The sequence below is a fragment of the Chrysochloris asiatica genome, unplaced genomic scaffold (genome assembly GCF_000296735.1).
Source record: "Chrysochloris asiatica unplaced genomic scaffold, ChrAsi1.0 scaffold00001, whole genome shotgun sequence".
NCBI classification, from domain to species: Eukaryota; Metazoa; Chordata; class Mammalia; order Afrosoricida; family Chrysochloridae; genus Chrysochloris; species Chrysochloris asiatica.
The window spans coordinates 8,296,595-8,313,385 of NW_006408519.1; the positions used below are offsets into that span (position 1 = coordinate 8,296,595).

At 37.8% G+C, this 16,791-nt stretch overlaps 1 pseudogene; it reads right to left on the reverse strand.

Moving 5' to 3' along the window:
• The window catches only part of LOC102817672, a 107,068-nt pseudogene extending 92,009 nt beyond the window's left edge, over window positions 1–15,059 (reverse strand).
• Window positions 15,060–16,791: the final 1,732 nt, after the last annotated feature.

Genomic DNA, 16,791 nt, shown 5'->3' on the forward strand with positions numbered 1-16,791 from the left:
TTTTTTTTTTTTTTTTTTTTGCTGAGTTTTTGGGGCTTTCTATGTATAGGATTATATCATCTGCAAATAGAGAGAGTTGTACTTCTTACTTGCTAATTTGGATGACTTTAATTTTCCTGTTTTGCCTTATTACTCTGCCTAAGACTTCCACCATAATATTGAATAAGAGTGGTGATAAAGAGCATCCTTGACTGGTTCTTATTTGCAAAACGAAGGCTTTTAGCTTCTCTCCATTGAAAGTAATGTTGGATATTGGATTTGTATATATGCTCTTAATTATGTTGAGAAATTTCCCTTCAAGTCCTACTTTGTTGTGACCTCTCAAATTTAAAGTGTTCATATTCACAAGGTTGGCAATTCACACTCCTATGCAGCGTCACTATGAGTCAGAACTGAATCAATGGCACACAACCACCACCACTACCACTTAGTGGAGGAGAAACATTCTGTTATATTAAGGGATTGATGCCAGTGACCTAGGTCTGATATTTACTCTTGTGGCTCTGTAGGATAAGTGCTGGACTTCAAACCAGAAGGTCAGCAATTTGAGTCGACTAGCTGCTTAATTGGATAAAGATGATGATTTCTGGTCCCTCAAAGATTTACAGCTCAGAAACCCTATACTTGATAGCATTCAACCATCACTTGTCTTAAACTCTTTGAAATGATTTTTTCAGTTATTACACATCACCACAGTTTACCTGATTTCTTCCTTCCCTTAGTTTTCAGTATCAAATGTGATCACTTAAGTATCTAATGTGGGTATAAATCTCATTTCACAAGCCCAGATGAGCAAAAACAATACTCAGCAAGTGCAGAGCTGCAAAAGATAATCACCCTAAAAGGAGGCATCTTTCTTTAACCCTTGAGATATTGCTAAAGACAGAAATTTCAAAATTAAATTGTGTTGATGCTAAGAAAAAGACAGTAAAGATCAGTGCTCTGCAGGCTCACCTACCCCAAGCTCCAGAGTTCAGTACAATTACCACAGTCACTCCACCACAGGACTGGGTCTGCTCAGAGACACACCATGCTGGATCAGTCTCCAGAAATCCTAGCATAACCTCGATAGCCTCAGGTTTTTGGACTCGACGTCTAGAAAAGAAACATTCCTAAAGTTAATTTCTACCTTTCTTTTCTCAAAAATATCCCCAAAATAAGGGAGCAAAGAGCCTGATTACCGCTTGGATGGGGAGAAAAAAAGGGAAAAGTATAGGGACAAAAGTACCATCAATAACTCAGAAGTTATTCTGCTACACCCACTTTTAAAAACTATGTAATGAACTTTAAGGGATAATGCCTGCATTGTTGTTAAGTGTCATCTAGTTGGTTCCAACTCATAACTACCTGGTATAGGATTTTGAGGAGTGACTAGTGGGTTTGAATCACCAAACTAAACACAATCCTACAACAAACACCAGGACTCCAATGTCTATATATTTGTTGTTGTTGTTAATTATTGTCAAGTCAGTTCCAACTCATAGTGAACCCATGCAGGGTCTCCAAGGACTAGATGGTAGGTTTGAACCATCAATTTTGCAGTTCAAACTGATCTTGTGGTCCAGTGCTTATCCTACAGCGCCACACCAGGACCTGTGTAAGTGTTATTTAAATAGGCAGACTCTGCTTCAATGGCACAGAGGATTACTATTCCCCTGCTAACCAAAAGGTTGGTAGTTTGAACCCATCAAACTACAGACTACTTGTTTAAAGGTTTACAGGTTTGCAAATCCTATGGGGCAGTTATACTCTGCAATGTGGGATTAAAGCACTAGAACATTAGGTCAGCTTGGACCATAAGTTCAGCAGTTCAAACTCACCAGACACTCCTTGGAAACCCTATAAAAGGTCACTGTGAGTCAGAACTGACTCAGCGGCCCATAATAACAACACCATCATAGGGCCACTATCCATTGACATCAACTCAACAACAGTGAGTTGTGGGGCTTACTTAGGAGACACAGAGTCCCTGGGTGGTACTAACAGTTAACATGCTCAGCTGCTAACAGAATTGTTGGAGATTTGAGTCTACACAGTCATTGCAGAAAAACCTGGTGATCTATGTCGGAAAAATCAGCCATTGAAAACTATGTAGCACAATTCTACTCAAATATACCTGGGTTAGCTATATACAGAAGTCCTAGTGTGGTGCTGCAGGGATAACGTACTGGACTGAAAGGTCAGTTTGAGCCACAAGGTCGACAATTCAAATCTACCTACCAGCCAGTACCGGGAAACCCTATACAGGGTCACAATGAATCGGAACCAACTCGACAGCACTTAACAACAAGTCATATATACATGGGTTCCTCTGCCACTGACACTGGTAAGTCCATCAGACTGATAATGATGGCAATGATGCTGATGATGGTAGGAAATATAACTATCATACTTATAGTAGTTAGAACCTATCTTGAATACTGTTATTATTTACAATACTGTTACCATTAATGGAGTCCTGGTGTGGTGCCATAGATAAGCACTGGACTGCTAATTACTAGGCTGGCAGTTTAAACCTACCAGCTGCTCCTCAGAAATCCTACACCAGGTCACTATGAGCTGGAACCGACTCAACAGCATTTAACAACAATAAAACTACCATTAATGTTTAACATTTAATGTAGCATCTCATCCTATGAAACCAGGATGAGTCAATTATTAGTATTATGCCCTTCAAGGGACAAAGAAAGCAAGTGACTTATTCAGGATAATAAAGCCATGAAATTCTGGTGCTGGGATTGAACCAAGCAGGCTGACTCCAAAGCTACACTGTCCATGTTTCAGAGCTCCTCATCACACAGGGCTACTGAACACTGGAAAGTGACCCATCCAAAGTGGATTGGGCTGTAATGTGAAATGCGTACCAGACTTAGAAGACTTTGTATTAAAAAAAAAAAAAAAAAAAGATGTAAAATATCTTATTAATAATTTTTATTACTGGAATATTTAAAATAAATATTCCAAAGTAGTTCTGGATTTATGAAATATTCCAGTTAAGATAAACCACACTTATGATCATCTATATTTTCTTGTTTGTTTTTTTTTGTTTTGTTTTGTTTTTTTACATATTATCGTTAGTAAGCCTGAGAGAAAGATGAGGCTTTCTGCTCCTGGGAAGATTTAAATCTACAGGGTCACTATGAGTCAGAGCCAACTCAATGGCACTTAGCAACAACAACAACAACCATTAATAATATGTTGCAGCATTAATGTGCTGATGTCAACATTCTCAGATGTTCCTTTGCAGATGTTCAGTTTTATGATTTACTGTTCAAAACATTGCTGGGTTTATCAAGACACAGGCAACAATAATTTAAATTACAAAAACAGAAACAAAACAAAAACAAGAGGTATGAAACTTACAATAAAGTTATTTTAGCAAAGAACCCCACTATAAATGTGGGCTGCCTGTAAATTAAGTGTTGAAATGTTAGATTTTGGGATATGTTAGGTTAAGTGAAATATATTATTGAAATAAGTTTTATCTATTTCTTTTTACACTTGATAACTTGGCAAGTTAATTGCCGTAGAGTTGGTTCCAACTCATAGTGACCCTCTATGAGGCTTTGGAGGAGCAGCTGGTGGGTTTGAGCTGGCGAGCTTGCCAGTTGCAGTCCACTGCTGACCTACAGCGCCACACCATAAGTAGGACACTTAGAATTATACACATGCTGTATATTGTATGGGCCAGCACTCCTACAGAGAGAACATATGCACCCTAATATCTCATTAGGAACAGGGCTACCAACACTGGACATCCTAGTTTATTTAGACTCCCGATAGCCTTGCGAGGCAGGTATCGCGTTTCCTTTCTACCAATTAAAAAAAAAAAATTTTAAGATACCAATCAGTTAAGGCCTTTGCCAAAGACCACACAGGGAATAAATTTTGGTCTCAAGATTTCTGGCCCAGTGCTCTTTTCTCTGCATTTATGGAAAAAAAAAAAAATCTTATAATCTGTAACCATGCAGAAGGGTTTCTCTGATACCTTTAGTATTTCACGCTTTCTAGCCTTCCAAGTTAACCTCAGTAAAGCAGCATGGCGTACAATCTTCTAAAGAAATAGTTTTACAAGATCAGTCATAAAATACTTTTATCATCTTAACATACTGTATCAATTCATAATCGAATACAGGGCCCTTCTTTCTTCGTTCTGTGCAAAGACCTCCTAGTTCACATTCTAGGCCATGTGGTCACTGTGTGTGAATTCTGAAAAACAAATGGAAATACCTTTGTTATATAATTTTTCATGTGAATGCCATTAAGTATGAGCATTCACATATATTTTACCCTACAGAATGTTCACATAAGGATTGGAACAAATTCCATATAACTTGGTATAACTATAACTTGAGAAAAGAAGGAAATGAATCATTTTTAAGCCTTTTGTGATACATGGTTTAGAATGACTTTGTTTTTGTGATTTGGATATATTCCGATACTCTGAAAGGCTGTAATTTTGCGTCAGATCTCTCAGCAGTTGAAGTAATTTGTTCCAAAAGATCTTCTATTTAACCCTATCCTCTGCCCAAAAGGGCCATCAGAAAGATGCCTCTGGAATGCTGAAGGGCTAAGTGCTAGACCAGAAATGTGGCACAGGCAGCATCTTCTAAAAGTTATTCCTAAAACCCAGAAGCATTTACTGTTTTCAAATACTGCATCTGTGTGTATTTGATTGCCGCTGCCTGGAATGACTTTCATTTCCCACCATGGACCCAAGGCTGATGGCAACATCCAAACAAGCATCAAGACTTGCTTCAAACATTAATCTTGTTTTACGTTCTCCGTTGTACACTGAGTGTGAATCCAAACTCTTTTTAAATGCCTACAGAAACGTCAGATCAGGTATGACAGTAACTTGTTTGTGTTGATCTTTCCTTCACACTACACCATGAGCATCCTGACAGAAATGGACTTGGTTAAGTAATTGTTTAATTCTTTAAACTTTAGTACAAAACCCACACTGTTAAAAATCATACATCCAAATAAATATTTGTTGAAAAAAACTCACTCTAGTCTTTCTCTTTGGCACTCAGTATTCTATTTCTAAGGAGCCCTCCAGGCACCGTGGTTAAGCTTTTGGCTGCTAACCAAAAGATCTGAGATTTGAACTCACCAGCCACCCTACGGGAGAAAGATATGGCAGTCTGCTTCCGTAAGGATTATATAGCCTTGGAAACCCTACGGGACAATTCTACTCTGCCCTATGGGGTTGCTATGGATCAGAATACAATTGATTTCAGCTCATCCTGTAGATTTCGTTCTTTCCTAGCCCCAGTGCCCTTTTAAGTATTTCTTCTGCCTGCAGTCCTCCTTCAGTATTCCTGTTCTTTATTTCAGTTGGCTAACCTCCTGTTGTTAGGTGCTCCAGCTCATGGTAACCTTATGTGGAACAGCAAAACATGGCTCAGCCATGTATCACCGTCACACTTGCTAGCATGTTTAAGTCCCTCGTTGCAATTATTGTGCCCATCCAGCTCACTGAGGGTCTCCCTGACTCTCACTGGCCCTCCACTTCACCAAACTTAATGTCCTCCTCTAGTAACTGATTTCTGCTAATGACTTGTCCAAAGCAAACAAGTCAGACAATGTTCTGTTATTATCCGTAAAGTTTCCATTGGCTAACTTTTGTAAATAAATCTCCAGTTTTGTCTTCTTAGTCTAAGTCTGAAAGCTCCACTGAAACCTATCCACCTTGAGTGACCTTGCTGACATTTGAAATTTGAATGACATCTTCTCCAGCCTCATAGCAACATACAAGTCACCACTGTATGAAAAACTGATAAGTGGATGGATGGTGGGTTGACTCCTATTATCTCTTACTCTTTCTTTGGAAAGTTTTCCTGACCTCTGGCCAAAATAAGTTCCCCTGCTCTATGCCTCATGACTCTTCATACATTCTCCAACATTACGTTCTACACACCTTTATGGAAATCAGTGACCTGGGGCAAAGATTACCTTGATTACCACTACATCAACTATGTCTATGACATTCCTGGCAGGACATGGATATTAAATAAATATGTCTCGAATAAATGGATGAATGAATTTTCTTTAAAAATAGGCTTGGCATTTTTACACTTAGTTGAGCACATCAATGTGTTTTCAGTATATAATTTAGAGTCATTTGGAGTGATAATATAGTGTTAGAGAACTCCAGGAGCCAAACATAACATAGCTAGTAATGTTTTCTTAAGGACTTTATTTTCTAATGAGAGAACTGGTAGTTATCAGTGTGCCTAAGCCTATACAATTACATACGCAGAGTACAGTTAAGGATTAGCTAGCTTGCATGTGTGGCTTCTCTTATTAATTCTTTGTTCTTAAAATGAATGCACTAGCATATCCAAGCAGTCAAATCATAATCTGAGTTACGTTTATCCTCTATCTACTCAATGTGATCTTGAGGACTAAGGTGAGCCTGACCCAAGCCTTGCTATTTTCAATAGCCTCATATGCATGTGAAAGCCGGACAGTGAATAGGGAAAACGTAGAAGAATTGATGCTTTTGAGTTATGGTGTTGGAGGACAATATTGAATGTGCCATGAACTGCCAAAAGAACCAACAGATCTGTGTTAGAAGAAGTGCAGCCAGAGTGCTCCTTGGAGGCCAGGATGGCCAAACTTCATCTGTCATACTTCAGACATATTGTCAGGGGGGACCAGTCGTTAGAGAAGGATATCATGTTTCGTAAGGTGGCGGGTCAGAGAAAAAGAGGAAGAGCCCGAACGAGATGGATTGGCCAAGTGGCAGCATCAACGGGCTAAAGCGTGGCAACAATTGTGAGGTTGGCCCAGGACTGGGTAGTGTTTCCTTCTGTTGTACACAGTTTTGCTCTGAGTCAGCACCAACTCAATGGTACCTAACAACAACAACAATACTCAATGTGTACATGACTAATCACCAGGGCCTGCTGATTTACCTCTTAAATAATTCTTAAATCTACTTTGTCCTTGTGTGTCCAAGTCTTCATCATCTATCACCTACACTATTATAATATCTCCCTAGTCATTCTCCAGGCTCCAGCTTTGTCTTCCTCAAATCTATGACTCTGTAGATGAGTCATTAGATTGGGAGATAGCACTCTCTTCTTAAAACGGTTCAGTGAGTTGCTCCCTGTAACCTTCAAAATAAAGTCCATTCTCCTCAGAATGGCACACAATGCCTGACTTGGACCATAACCCACTGTCACAATGGCACACAAATGGCACACAATGGCACACAAAAAGACCCTGACTTGGACCATAACCCACTGTCACCCACTGTCATCAAATAGATCCTAACTCACAGAGACCCTGTATAGGGTTTCCAAGGTTGTAAGTCTTTATGGAAGCAGACAGCTTCATCTTTCTCCAGAATAGTGGCTGGTGAGTTTGAACTGCTGATCTTGCAGTTAGTGTACAGTGCCACTAAGGATCTCTTCTCCTTGGACTTTATGGCCTAACAATAGAATCAACTATAATTTTTCCCAGACATAATAACCCTCTTAGGCCCAGACAGAGAGTGATTTTGTTCAAAAACGTTTCAAATTCCATGTTTGACTAAAAATTTCTGGATCTATTCATCCTTTTGCCAAAATATCTTGCTTATGGAAGATTCAAGAAATTATGTTTTCCCCCAGCATTTCCTAGGAATCCTTTTAGAAGCCCCTTCAATGGTTAGCCTTCACAGTTATTTCCATAGATCATTGTTTTTACTAAGAAAGTTGTGTTCTGTTGAGAATAGATCACCTGTGGTGCAGCATGTCTTCGGTGGCTTATAAAAATAAATAGTTCCGACTGTACTCCATTATTAAAGCAGAATCCAGAAAATACCATTAACTGAGTCATGTTAGTAGTATGTGTGCCTTCCTCCAACTGCCTTGCAAAATTCCCATATTGAGAGGCTGCTTTCTAGCCTGCATTTTACTTATCTACATCAGCTTTCTCCATTACTTGTCATTCTGTAGTGACTTGTATGTTACTGTGATTCTGGAAGCTATGCTACCAGTATTTTAAATACCAGTAGGGTCACCAAGGGTGAACAGGTTTCAGCAGCACTTCCAGACTGAGTCAGAATAGGAAGAAGAAAAGGTGAACCACTTCTGAAAATTAGCCATTGAATACCTTTTGAATAGAGGCAAAATGTTGTCTATTTTAGTGTCAGAAGATGAGTCCCTCTTCTTGGAAGGCGTTCAAACTACTACTGGGAAAGAGCTGCCTCCTCAAAGTAGAGTTGACTTTAATGGAATAGATGAAGTAAAGTTTTTGAGACCTTTATTTGATGAAGTACAGCTCAAAAAACAAACAAAAATTGTTGCAAATATATATTAATAATCAGAACACAGATTATGAAGTATAAATATAGGAAAATTGGAAGTCATCAAAAATTAAATGAACACATAAAGATTGATATTCTAGGCATTAGTGAGTTGAAATAGACAGATATTGGCTCTATTGAATTGGGCCATCACATAATTTACTATGTTGAGAATGACAAACTGAAGAGGAATAGTGTAGCATACATTGTCAAAAAGAACATCTCAAGACCTATCATGAAATACAATATTTGATAGACTGTTAACTGTACACATAAAAGGCAGACCAGTTAATATCACTACTATTCAAATGTATGCACTAACCACTAAAGCCAAAGATGATGAAATTCAATAATTCCACCAACTTATTCAGTTTACAATTGTTCAAACATGGCTTCAAGATGCATTGATAATTACTGGTAATTGGACTGAGAAAGTTGGAAACAAACAGGAAGGATTCATAATTCGAAAATATGGCCTGGGTGATAGAAATAATGCTTGAGGTCATATTATAGAATTTTGCAAAATCAGAAACTTATTCAATCTTTTTAAAACAACATAAATGATGACTATGCACATGAATCTCATCAGATGGAATACACAGAATTCAAATTGACTATATATCTGTGAGAAGACATGATGGAGAAACTCAATATCATCAAACAAAACAAGGCCATGGGCTGACTGTGGAGCAAACCATCTATTGTTCATATGCAAGTTCAGGATGAAGCTAAGAAATATTAAAACAAGTTCATGAGCCAAAATATGACCTTGAGTATATCCCACCTGAATTTAGAGGCCATCTCCAAAAGACATTTGATGCATTAAACACCAGTGATTGAAGACCAGAAGCATCGTGAGATGATATTAAGAACATCATATAGGAAGAAAGCAAAAAAAGCATTTAATAGACAGGAATGAAAGAAAAGAACAAAATGGATGTCAGAAGATATTATGAAATATGTTGTTGGACACAGAGAAGCTAAAGCAACTGGAAGAAATGATGCAAAAAACTTCACAGAAATTCTCTAAAGAAGACAAAGTCAAAATTATAATGAAATATGCTAATACTTAGAATCAGAAAACCAAAAGGAAAGAACATGCTCAGTATTTCCCAAGCTGAAATAATTGATGGAAAAAATTTAATCCGTATGTTGCAATATTGTCAGAGTCTATGGACAAAATATTGAACAATCCAAGAAGCATTTAAAGAAGATGGAAGGGATATACTATCATTGTAACAAAAAGAACTGGTCGATATTCAGCAAATGATCAAGAATCAGTAGTTTGTAAGGAAGAAGTCCAAGCAGCAAGTAAGGAATTGGTGGGGCTCTAGGTTATTATGGAATATAAACTGAAATGTTTCAACAAATTGCTTCACCGGTGGAAATACTAACTCATCTATACTAAAAAATTTGGAAGACACCTACCTGGTTAACCCATTGAAACAGATCCGTATTTGTGCCCATTGCAAAAAAATAAAAAAATAAAGTGACCCACAGAATGTGGAAATCATAAATAATATATTTAATATCACATGTAAGTAAAGTAAAATTTTTCTGAAGATAATTCATAAACAGCTACAGTTATATTTCTACAAGGAGCTGCCAGAAATTTAAGCTGGATTCAGAAGAGGAGGTGGAACTAGGGACATCATTTCTGACATCAGATGGATCGTGATTGAAAACAAAGAATACCAGAAAGATGTTTACTTGTGCTTTACTGACTATACAAACTGTGTGGATCAAAACAAATGCTGGAAAACATTGTGAGGAATGGCAATTCCTGAACAGTTAATTGTGCTCATGAGGAATTTGTACATAGACCAACAGGCAATCAGTCAAACAGAACAAGGGAAACTGAATGGTTCAAAATCAGGGAAGTTGTATGTCACAGTTGTATGCTTTCCCACACTTATTCAATCTGTATGCTAGGGAAGTAATAGGAGAAGCTGTATTTTATAAAAAGTAACATGGCATCAGGATTGGAGGAAACCTCCTAACAACCCTGGTTTGCAGACGACATAGCATTGCATGCTGGGAGTGAAGAGCACTTGAAATACTTATTGATGAAGGTCAGACACCACAGCCTTCCATATGAATTGCACCTTAATGTAAAGAAAATGAAAATCCTCACAAATGGACCAGTAAATAACATCATGATAAGTCGAGAAAAGATTGAAGTTGTTCAAGACTTCATTTTGCTTGGATCCACAGTCAACACTCATGGAAGCGAGTCAAGAAATCAAATGATGTATTTAATTTGGTGAATCTGCTGCAAAATATTTCTTTTAAGTTTTTGAGAGCAAAGATGTGAGTTTGAGAATGAAGATGTGCCTAGGGAAATCTGTGATATTTTCAATTTCCTCATATGCATGTGAAAGTTGGACAATTAAGAAGGAAGACCATAGTAGAATTGGTGCATTTGAATTATGGTGTTGGAGAAAAATATTGAAAGTACCATGGACTTCCAGAAGAATTTAATGCATCTGTCTTGGAAGCAGTACAGCCAGAGTGCTCCTTAGAAGCAAGGATAGTGCCACTTCATCTCTCATATTTGGCCATGTTGTAAGGAAGGACCGGTCCTGAGAGAACATCAGTCTTGGTGAAGTGGATGGTCAGTGAAAGAAAAAGACCTTCAAGAAGATGGATGAGCACAGTGGCAGCAATAATGGGTACAAATGTAATGATTGCAAGGATGGTGGAGGACCAGCCAGTGTTTTGTTCTGTTGTGCATAGGGTTGCTATGCATTGGAACCAACTGAATGGAACCTAGTAACAACAACAACGTATCAGTTTTGTGTGTCTTTTATGATTTTATGACAAATGCATGCATTTAAATAGGTAATTACATTGTTTATATTGTTTTATATGTATTATTTTAGTCCATTTGTGTGTGCAGCAGTAAGAATAAGCAGTTCCTTAAAAGTATTTGGCTTTATGTTTATCACCATTAAGTACCAAACCTCAGCGTTAGTAAACTTTTATAAAGTCTAGTTGAGTGTTTTATGATTTTGAACATGACTAAAGATGAATAGATATGTGCCTCATGTTCTGAGTGCTTCCTTCATGATTCTTCATTTACTAACTGTGACAACGTTACAACACCTGGGTCCATGTGCATGGTTAGTCTTAAATTATTTGCATTGGGAATATTCACATTTTGTATTTAATTTATTTATTGTTTTAAACATATATAAAAATAAACAGAAACAGATATTTTTGTATTTTCCCCCTATAACTAGAGACTAAATTATAGCCTTTCCCTCATCCACCAGAAATAGGAATCCCATTTGGAAACTAGCTTTTCACGATAGGGAAAACATTGTATTCCTATTTATAAACCTAAGTCCTGGTTCAACACTGACACATGCTAAATAATTGTTTGTGATGTTATATAGAAGTAAAATACTAGATCTTGAATACATTATGTTTCTTATTCTCAGAGAGAGGATAGTTTGGTCTGATTTATTTACTTAGTTTATTATCTAAGATTTACCTTTTAATGACACTGATTGTAAATATATCAGGGTTTAACAATAACACCAATCTTATTAATGTGAGCCATATTCCACCATAGTTTTTAAAATAGGTCTCTCCAAGTATCTGAAATCTGATTCAGAATGTTACAAATACATGTTATCTTTAAAAAGGTGGGCTCCAAGGCTGAAAAAGTTAACGTGCTATTATCCGTACCATTTCTACCTTAAGAAAGCAAGAATCAAACCACAAAACCATTATGAGGCATGGTATATGTACTTCTTTTAGATATTTAATGATTATGACTAAAACAAATAATATTTCTTTGCCTTAATAATATTATTAGATTTAGTATCTAAACACATGTCTGAAATTTAAGACTTTCCAATTATTAACCACTATTTATTGGCCTTAAATAGTAGACTCAAAGCCATAAAAAAAGATAATTTCTGCTTTAAGGATTTGCTGTATACTTAGACCAGAAGCTTAGTGGGACTATTTTAAGGTAGACATGCAATTTTACCTACACTTGCAGTTCACAAAGGAAAGTATTAGGAGCCAAAGCCCTAAATTATGATACTTACAATTTCAAATCCCAATCAGTCAATATTTATGGAGCACCTACAGTGTGGGAAATGCTATCGTGATACCATGCATAGCTAAAAAGAAAATAAGCATTTTATTCTAAAGAATGAGCAGTTCACTTGGGACCTCACTGTGCCAAATCTTTAATATCGTGCTAAATGACTCTGATGTAAAATTGAATGGCATATTAATAACTAAACTCATTCAGTAATTTTTTTGTTTCTACAATACTAAGTCCTTGTCAAGGAGACTTCATGACACAATGGGTAAGTTCTTGGCTGCTAACTAAAAGGACGGTTGTTTCAACCCACCATGTGCTCTGTGGGAGAAAGATGTGGCAGTCTGTAAAGATTCCACCTGAACCACGGACATTGCTAACAAGTCATTTCCTACTTATAGCAACTTTAATGGACTGAGTAGACTTGATCCACAGGGTTTCCAAGTTTGTAAATCTTTACAGAAGTAGATTGCCTCATCTTTCTACCATTGGCTGGATGATAGGTTCAAACTACTCTATAACCTTTTGATTGAAACCTGGCAGCTCTGTAGAATAAACATGGAGTTGTGAAAAACAAGGTCGGTGGTTCAAGCTCACCAGTCTTGTCTCAGGAGAAAGATGAAGTTTTCTGATTCCACAATGATTTAAAGCTTCAGAAACAATATACAGGGTCACTATGAGTCGATTCAATGGCACCTAACAACAACAATAATGATCTTTCTGTTAGTAGGCCAACACTTAACCCAATGTGTCACCATGGAAATCCCATGGGGCAGTTCTACTCTGTTCTATAGGGTCACTATGAGTCTGAATTAACTCAACAGTACCAGCAGCAATGAGTTCTTGTTCACAATTGTCTCATATTATGTATTGTGAAAGAGTCTGCATTTGAATGTATTTCGTATCTAAATAGAACATCTCCATTATTTTTATAACAGGTCGTTGAGATACTAAGGCCAATTTCCTAGGTTTTATTTGTTTCAAGGCTCTTATTTTCTGTCTACAAAATAATGAATGGGGATTAGAACTGGATACCAAAACAAAACAAAAAGCTGACAGAAATGGAAAGAAACAGTATTCAAGCATTTTAGAGGGGGTACCTCAGAAAATAAAAGGAATATCCAATGATAGACAAGACAGTTATCCTCAAGTAAAGGTTAGCATGCATCAATGCTAACTAACAAATGCTAACTAACAAATGGTACTAACAAGTATTCTCAGAATAATGGAGTTGAGTTTGCATTCTCAGGTGGGAGACTTATTAATACATATCTTAGAACACAATCAACCTAACCAGTTGCCATTGAGTCATGATGAACCCCCATGTGTCAGAGGAGAACTATGCTCCATGGAGTTCTCAGTGGTTAGTTTTTCAGAAGTAAAACACCAAGATCTTCTTCAGAGGCACCTCCATGTGGACTCAAAACACCCCTTAAGGAGCTCTGGTAGTGTAGTGATTACAAATTGGGCTGCGAACCACAAGGTCAGCGGTTCAAAACTACCAGCTGTTATTTGTCTGAAAGGTGATTTCCAAGAGTAATTTGAGTTCCAAGTTCAAAGTGTATCTTAAGATGATTGTCTTGGTGGTTTCTCTAGTCTTTTGGTCTTGGTATGCATTAGAGATTTGTTCTACATTTTTATTCCATTCTACCTGGAACTTTCTATTGTATCGTTGGTCAGAACTGCCCCTGCTTATCTTAGTTTTTTAATTGCATATTCTGTTATGTGACACTGTATTATATACTTGTATAATAACTTTTTATTGTTGTTGTTAAGTGCAGTGGAGTTGGTTCTGACTCATAGTGACCCTGTACAGGGTTTCTGAGGCTGCAAATCTTTACGGGAGCAGAAAGCCTTATCTTTCTCCTATGGAGCAGCTGGTAGTTTTGAACCGCTGCCTAAATCAGGATGCAGATTTTTCAGGGAGACACCAGAAACATTCACTTCACTCCATACAGGCACACTCCATGCTCTCCAAGGACCCACCCATGACAGCTTAATGGGTGAACTCCCGGTCTAACAGCCATTAGGAAACAGAACCGTACTGAATCCAGACTGCAGCCACTTCCCAATAACATGGCTTTTGGGAAAGTCGTATTTCACTCAACATGACTTGTCATTTTCCAAGCCACATAGGTAAGGATACTCATTAGATTAGAAACAACAAGAAACTTGCAGTTTGAGCTATATTTCACATTAGGAATGATGACTTTAAAAGTGTTCACATTACACTGGATCAAATTACGATGGCTTTCTCCTTCTTGTTGACGTGCTCCAGCTTGGATAATAACCACCTTGGAATTTGTAGTTACATTAGAGTCTTTGCCAGAGTCAATTCTTTGGTGTTTGAAGGAAAAGGCTGCCATGTTAAAGATCTATCATCTCTCCCTTCAATTTGTCTTCCATGACATCAACAAGAGCAAGCTCACCTGCCAAGTCCTTCATTATGAGAAAATATACACACAGTGAAGCAGTAAACAGAGAGATTAAGTGACTTGCTTGAAACCAAATGACAAATCATGAACAGAACATAATCTTCTACTACCCAGTACTGTGGAGTGTATTCTGACTCATGTCCCCATGTGCTGATGGCACAGGCCATGTCACCAGCATCAAACCCTAAAACTGTAATCTTACTCTAGGGGGGAGGGTCTGTTCTTCCTTAAGAGTCTGAATCAGCTGATCCTTGTAAGTTGCCATACTGGTTTTGGAAGAGGAAGGGATAGGCAGTGCACATTGGGCAGGCGAGTGGCGGCGGTGAGCAACAGTGAAATCCTGATTCCACAGCAATAGCTCCAAGATTCCAAGCATGAAATACTTCTGCTGGCAGGGAAGATGGAGGGAACACCATGGAAAGAATCAGAGAACAACTTCTGGAAGCTGAGTGCAGCAACTGGATGCCATTCAGCAATCACATGAGGAATTCATTTCTACAACCCCAAGGAACTGAGTTTTTCCAACACTGAGCTTGCATGTGGAATTACAAGCTCTAGATGAGCATACAACCTGCTCACATCATGATTTCTGCTTTGTGAGACCCTGAACGGAGAGCCCAGTCACATCGGGCTAAGATCTCTGCCCTGTGTAATGGAGAGATAATATGGCACTATAGGATAAGCACTGGAATGCAATGTCAGTTTGAATCATAAGGTCAGTGGTTCAAATCCACCAGTTGCTCCTAGGAAACCCTATACAGGGTTGCTATGAGTCAGAAATGACTTGATGGTACTTAACAACAACACAAAAAGGATGTTGCTTTAAGGTGGAAGTTTGTGATAATTAGTTATGGAGCAGTAGAAAAATAATAAACCATCTATTTCTAAAAGGACTTTAAAATTTTTTCTGAGATCTGCATTATTCATATATAAGGTGGAAACTGTGGTTCAGTTAAGTTGAATTAAAAACTATTTGGGTCCAAACACAGTAACAATTGTGAAGACAGTTCATGGCTGATCAGTGTATGTTGTATGTATGGTCACTATGAGTCAAAACCAACTCAAAGACACCTAGCAACACAACGTCAACACAACCAAAAGTATGTTAATATGGTTGAGATACAAAAGTAACCCAGACACAGTTTAAGTTTTCCTGAAGGAATTTTAGAGTCAAGAGGAGGAGAGAAAATATATGCACAGTGAAGCAGTAAACAGATTAAGTGACTTGCTTGAAACCAAATGACAAATCATGAACAGAACATAATCTTCTACTAACCAGTACTGTGGAGTGTATTCTGACTCATCATGTCCTCATGAGTTGCAGAGTAGAATTATGTTCCACAGGATTTTCAAGATTATGATCATTCTGAAGCAAATCACCAAGCTTTTCTCCCAAGGCATCTCTGAAGAGGTTCAAACCACCAACCTTTTGGTTAATAGTAGTAGTTTTGTTTAAGCGTCATCGAGTTGGTTCCAATTCATAATGCCCTTTCCAAGGTGTGGCTGCTGAGGTTTAATCACTGACCTTATGGTTCAAACTGACCTTGAAGTCTAATGTTTTATCCCAGAGCACAGTGCTTAACTGTTTGTGCTACTCAGGGATTCCAGTCTCCTATTAGTCATCAGCTTTTGCCTGAACATCTTGCTCACAAACAGGCTGTTTGGGGAGATTCATCTTGCAGCATTATGCACAGTGGAGAGGAGTACGATAAAGAAAGAAACACTCACCAGGATAATAGGAGTAATTGAGCAAGCCTATAAGGAAATCTGAGGTAGGCTTCTAGATATAAAAATGGATAGGGTTTTGTCCATTTAGAACAAGGATTTTCAAATTTTAGTGTACAGAACACACACCTCAATGGCTGTATAATGTATAGATTACCTGGATTCATCCCAGATATTCAACTCAATAATTCAAAGTAGAAATCAATAATGGCACAGCCAGCAATCCAAGTGATTCTCATGTGGGTATTCTATAGAACACACTTTGAAAAATA